This window comes from Nematolebias whitei, chromosome 2 (assembly GCF_014905685.2).
Source record: "Nematolebias whitei isolate Nwh7 chromosome 2, NemWhi1, whole genome shotgun sequence".
In the NCBI taxonomy this organism is placed as follows: Eukaryota; Metazoa; Chordata; class Actinopteri; order Cyprinodontiformes; family Rivulidae; genus Nematolebias; species Nematolebias whitei.
In genome coordinates this window covers 59,916,669-59,923,650 of record NC_056499.1, presented here as the reverse complement: position 1 = coordinate 59,923,650, position 6,982 = coordinate 59,916,669, and positions in this window count along the sequence as shown.

The window sequence follows — 6,982 nt, the reverse complement described above, 5'->3', positions numbered from 1 at the left end:
GTACACCTTGTTTGTGGATTTTAGGTAAACCATACAGACTAGGTGTGGCCTCCCCTGGGTACAGTCTGTGGTACAGAAAACGGTCAATAGCCTTGTCCTGCTCCAAAATTTTCAGGCAATCTATTAACTTTTTCTTGTAACCACTTCCTGGATCTCTTTTCAGAGGTTCATAAGTGTTTAAGTCACTAAGGAGTGTCATAACTTTCTCATGATAGTCTTTCTGGTTCAAAATCACTGTGCACCTTCCTTTGTCTGCTGGGAGAATGATGATGTTTTTGTCCTTGCTAAGAGTGGTGAGTGCATCCCTCTCCTCTCTACTGATGTTGGAAGGTGGTGGTTTGGCATTGCTGAGGCAGGCTGAAACTTTGACTCTGAGCTGTTCTGCTTCAGCCTCTTTAATTTTGTTGTTGCGGATGGCTGACTCAGTAGCTGTGATCATCTCCACCAGGGGAATTCTACTTGGTGCAACCGCAAAGTTCAGTCCCCTGGCAAGAATCTTTGTCTCTGGCTGGGTGAGCTGTCTGTCAGATAAATTCTTCACCCACTTTTCTGTCTCCCTGGCATGTAATTGACTACTGGAGTGTTGTCCTACACTGAATGTGTTGTTATTGGAATAGTGATGGTGTTGATGAGCTATTAGTACGTTAAACTTGTTTTGCTGTCGAGTCTTGGACTTGACATGCTGTGCTAAGCGTGCCTGATCTGTACAGTCCATCACTTGCTGAAGTGTGGTCTGATCTAGACACGTTGTTAGTTTCTGTTTAATGTGCTCTTCTTTGGCCTTCAAGGCCTCAATAGTAAAATTGGTCTGTCTCACCCGTTCATTCAGCAGCTGGGTCTGTGCCTTCTGAAGGATCTTGCTTGCTCGGTGCCCGCTGACCGAAGATTTTAGTTCCAGGCTCTTGGGAATGATGCCACTTTGTCGACATCTGAGATTGAATCGCAAATGGTTCCTGTAGTCTGCCCTCTTCCTTGCTGTTTTCTCAAACTCTCTAACTAGTTTGAGGCAATCCTGGCCAAAGTGGTTCAAAATATCCTGATGCATGCTCAATAATCCAGGTAGAAAAATCTAAAAAAGTTAAATCTGGTCCTCTGGACATAAAAAAAACCCCCCGCAAAACAAAGCAAATCAACAAAAAAATGTAGAAACATTTCATCTCTCATCCGAGAGACTTCCTCAGTCTGAGAAGCTGTATTCAGCTCAATCTCTTAAATAGCACCGTCTCAGAGTGAATCAACCAGTTTTGCTGCTGACAACCAAAACCAGCTGATCACATGTTCAAGAAGGACCATCAGCCTAACAAAGGATCATTAGCACACTGATGGCTGTTTACTATTCACAGAGGGCTGAGTGATACTAGCAATCACAGCATTGTAAGAGGGGGACAGTTGAACCCAGAGGCCTCCACCCCTGTTTAACGATGGACGATTTCTTTTCACAAAGATGGCCTCCTTTACTCCTCTCTCAAACCATCGTTCCTCTCTGTCCAGGATGTGAACATCTTCATCCCTGAAAGAGTGACCGCTGGCCTGGAGATGAGTGTAGACCGCAGAGTCCTGGCCTGATGATGTTGATCTTCTGTGCTGGGCCATCCTTTTGGCCAGTGGCTGTTTAGTTTCCCCGATGTAAGACTGATCACAGCCCTCCTGACACTGAACAGCATGGCGGGGGACTGGATCTTTGGGATGAACCAGTCTTTGCCGTAATGTATTTTGGGGTTTAAAAGCCACTGGGACGTTATGTTTAGAAAATAAACGTCTCAGTTTCTCTGATACTCCCTCAACATATGGAATGACCACTGGTCTGGGTCTGGGTTCCTCCTTTTCACCTGTTGGCTGACTGGAGTCCTGTTTGGGTTTCTTCTCTGCTTTCAGGAAGGCCCAGTTAGGATATCCACATTGCTCTAGAGCCTGTCTTGTGTAGGATTTCTCCTTCTGCCTGGCTCCTGAGCTAGTGGGGACGCTGTCTGCTCTGTGATACAGAGTCCTGATGACTCCTAACTTGTGCTCCAAAGGGTGATGGGAGTCAAACTGCAAATACTGGTCTGTGTGGGTGGGTTTGCGGTACACCTCAGTTTGCAAACATTTATTATTTACATTTACAAACTGGAATCTATCAGATAGGTATGATTTAAACCATTTTAGAGCTGTTCCTGTAATCCCAATATCATATCCAAGGCTCTGTAGTAAAATATTGTGATCAACTGTATCAAATGCAGCACTGAGGTCTAACAGGACCAGTAGAGACACAAGTCCATTGTCTGAGACCATGAGAATATCATTAGTTACTTTTACTAGTGCTGTTTCTGTGCTATGATGAGCTCTAAACCCTGACTGAAACTCTTCAAACAGATTATTTCTTTCTAGATGTTCACGCAACTGACCTGTAACTATTTTCTCTAGAATTTTTGAGATGAAAGTTAGATTAGATATAGATCTGTAGTTGGCCAGAATTTCTGAATCAAGATCAGACTTCTTAAGTAAATGTTTAATTACAGTAACCTTAAAGCTCTGTGGTACATAACCATCCATTAAAGACAAATTAAGTAGATCCAAAATGTGGACATTAATTAGGGGAAATACCTCTTTAAACAGTCTGGTTGGGATGGGATCTAGCAAACATGTGGATGGTTTGGATTACGTTATTATTTTTGACAATTCAGAGTTCAACAGGACAAAAACTGTCCAAACATAAATCAGGCTCTAGTGAAATTTTTAAAGTTGCCTCATTTGACAGGGGACTAGAGATAGTAGAAGGAAAGATGGTTTGAATTTTCTCTCTAATTGAAATAATTTTATTTATAAAGAATCTCATGAAGTCATCACTACTTATAGTTGTAGGGATACATGGTTCAACAGAAATGGGACTTTTAATTAGTCTAGCAATAGTACTAAACTGAAACCTAGGGTTATTTTTATTCTCCTCTATAAAAGATGAGTAATATAAAGTTCTAGCTTTACGGAGAGCTTTTTTATATGTTAGCAGACTATCTTTCCAAGTTAAATAAAATTCTTCAACATTAGTAGAGCGCCATTTTCTCTCCTGGTTTCTAGATGCCTGCTTTAAAGTACGTAACTCAGAATTGAACCAAGGAGCCAGTTTCCTCTGATTGATTACTTTCTTTTTCAGTGGAGCAATTTTATCAAGTGAAGTTTGCATTGAAGTTGTAAGATGATCAACTAGATGATCTAAGTCTCTGTTCTCTGATGCATTACTCTGCAAGACAGAGGAAAACATTGATGGAAGAGATAGTTTAAATTTGGTTACAGCATTTTCTGATAAGCACCTGCTGAGATGAAATTTACTCTCAGTGACTGTGTAGTCATTTAATGTAAACTCAAAGGTTATTAAAAAATGGTCGGACAGAATAGGATTTTGAAGAACTATTACCAAGTCCTTAATCTCTACACCATAGGTCAGAACTAAATCAAGAGTGTGATGATAAGAATGAGTAGATGTGTGGACGTTTTGGGTAAAACCAAATGACTATTAAATTATTAAAGGCTATGCTTTAACTATCACTCTCAACATCCACATGAATATTAAAATCACCCATTATGATGATTTTATCAGTATTTAATAATAAGTCAGATAAGAATTCTGAGAATTCAGACAAAAACTGAGAGTAAGCGCCTTGTGGACGATATATAACAACTAATAAAAGTGGCTTTTCTGATTTCCATTTTGGATGAGAAAGACTGAGGGACAGCGATTCAAAAGAATCATAACTAATAACTGGTTTGACATTAATCAATAATCCTGACTGAAAAATAGAAGCTACTCCTCCACCTCGGCAAGTTGTTCTAGGAACATGAAAATTTAAATAATTAACAGGAGTGGATTCATTTATACCAACAAAATTCTCCTGTTGTAGCCAAGTTTCTGTCGGACACAATAAATCAATATGATGATCAGTTATCAGTTCATTAACTAACAGGGATTTAGAGGAAAGAGCTCTGATGTTCAATAATCCACATTTAATGATTTTATGATTTTGCTCTGGTAAAGTAACTGTTTATTTTAATCAGATTTTTATGGTTTATATTTTTAGAGCTGAAGTTTGGTTTATTTAATTTGAGCCGTGGGTGAGTTGACACTGTTTCAATGGGGGTGTGGGTGGGTAACAGAGGAGAAGCAGCAGAGAGGTGTGGAGGACTACAACTCTGCTTCCTGGACTGGACCCTGGGTTGTCAATAATTTGGGAGATAAACAAAATCAGCCATATTTCTAGAAAGAAGAGCGGCTCCATCCAAAGTGGGATGGATGCCATCTCTCCGCATCAGACCAGGTTTTCCCCAGAAAGAACTCCAGTTATCTATGTAGCCCACGTCACTGTCAGAACACCACCTGGACACCCAGCGGTTAAACAACGACATACGGCTAAACATGTCATCGCTGGTCAGGTTGGGGAGGGGGCCGGAGAAAACTACGGAGTCCGACATGGTTTTAGCAAAGTCACACACCGAAGCAACATTAATTTTAGTGACCTCCGATTGGCGTAACTGGGTGTCATTACCGCCGACGTGAATAACAATCTTATTGTATTTAGCCTTAGCCTTAGTCAGCAGTTTCAAATATGATTCTATGTCGCCCGCTCTGGCCCCCGGAATGCATTTAACTATGGCCGCTGGAGTCCCTAAAGCCACGTTTCGGACTATGGATCTGCCAATAACCAGAGTCTGCTTCTCAGCAGGTGTGTCACTGAGCGAGAAAAATCGATTAGAAACGTGAACGTGTCGGTGGTGAACTGTGGGCTTAGCCTTAGCACTACGCTTGCTCCGGACCTTCACCCAGCTGGCCTGGGGTCCCGGCTGCTCGGGGTCTGCTGGAGCACCGCTAACCGGAGCTAGCCTCTGTGGTTCTGCGCTATCTAAGGGGACCTGGCAAGCTACTGGTTTTTCTACAGCATGGAGCTGAGCTTCCAGTTCAGATAGCCTCTCCTCCAAAGCTACCATAAGACTACATTTGTTACATGTATCATTACCACTAAATGAGGCAGAGGAGTAACTAAACATCTGACACACGGAGCAAGAGAAAACAGAGGAAGCAGGGAGAGAAGCAGCAGCCATGCTAAGCTAACGCTAGCAAGAGCTAGCAGAACCAAATACACCAATAAAAACCAAGATGTGTTGAAAGATAAAAGGTGTTTTAAGCACTATCCAACAGTAGAAAAACAACTGTACTAAGTGTGTTTGTGAACTAGAATGAAAAACTGTGCAAAAGACAGATAAATCCAGAAAACAGAGACGACTCAAGCAATTCACTCGAGCTACCGACAGACAAACAGGAAATGACACAATACGTCTCACCACGAATGTGCAACGTCACACCACCCAGTCGACTGCAGGGCGTGAGTCGCCCGCCGGGACCGCGTGTGTTAGAGGTTTTCTATTTTATCATTTTAAAATAGTTTCTATCTCATTATATTAATATCTGGTTTTACATGTACTGAACAAAAAGTTTCTTTCTTAGGATTCTTAGGATCTTGTGTGTGTGTGAAAAGTTCTGGAAAGTTCTGCTTCTACATCAAGTGGACATTTATCAAGAAACTATCTGGTCAGACACAATCTCCTGAATGTTCTGACCCGTCATCACTGATAAGATTTTGTTCATGTGAACTTGACCTGTTTTTGTGTTCCACTTTTATCTCAATAAATACCAGACTCACCCAGCAAAACGGAAGAGTTCACACTGACCCACAAAACAGGTGACTCCCCCTTTGCAAAGGATCTGAGCGCTAAAACCCATCTCATTGTGTTGTGTGAAATCATTTCCTTTAAAGGTCGGACAGAAAATACCCAACAGCATGAGTTGACCGCAGGCACCACGTGAGTCGCTTGCAGGGACAGCAAGAGTCGCCTACAGGGACCGCGTGAGTCTCCTGCAGGTACCGCGTGAGTCGCCCGCCGGGACCGTGTGAGTCAACCGCAGGGCGTGAGTCACCCGCCGGGACCGTGTGACCCGCTCGCAGGGACTGCGTGAGTCGCTCGCAAGGACCGCGTGAGTCGCCCGTAGGGACAGTATGAGTTGCCCCTGAGGCATATTCTAAAAATAGCACTCATCAAGGAGCACTGCCTAAAACATAATTAATTATGTTTTTAAATTTATGTAATAACATTCGCATGGATGTAAATCTGAAATGAAAATAACTGATTAAAGTTTTTAAAAGTAATTGTGTACATATTGTGACCTTGTTCAAGTCAAAGTTCAGAATCGTGCAGATGCAATCAGAGCGGTGCAGCTGCTAGTTTTGTTTACCTCCCAAAGAAGAAGGGAAATGGCAGAAAAAAAAATATATATATATATTTTCTGAGTGATTCAGAGGAAGAGGTTTTGTAACACTTGTGAAAGACAAGTGTGCACGTGTGTCTCATTTGTGGGGCAACAGCAAAATGCCACAATGTGGAGCGACACTTCAGCAGCTAACACTGTACCTTTAATGCTAACTGCCCACCTGGCAACCCAATGAGCAGAAACATGCTGGAGTTAAAAGCAGCTCTGACTGTTAGCTCTGTGTTTCTTCACGAGGCACTTTCAGATGGGGGATGTCTTGAAAGAAGCAATGATGAAGAGTGCGAAAAGTCATTAGTTTAAAAGAGTAAAAATGTGATGATTAGTAAAAAAATGCTGCAGATCTAAAGATCGGTGCTAATGGGACATGAGTTGTTTAAAAATACAAAAATATTGTTTTAAATACACCAAATTTGAAATGTTGTTACTGATTGAGATTAAAATAAGATAAATAATATTATGTTTAAATATTAGTGCTGCCACAGTGACTCATGCATTATCTTCCCCTTGTTACTGATCAGGATCAGAGTGGGGGCTGGAGCCTGTCTCAGCTGCCTTTGGGACACCCTGGACAGGCCTCTAGTCCATCATAGGGACAGACAAAGAGCCAATCATCCAGACATCCAGTCACAGCTAGGGGCAATTAGAGCCCCAAATGGGATTCAAACTGAGAACTCAAGTTCTACTCAC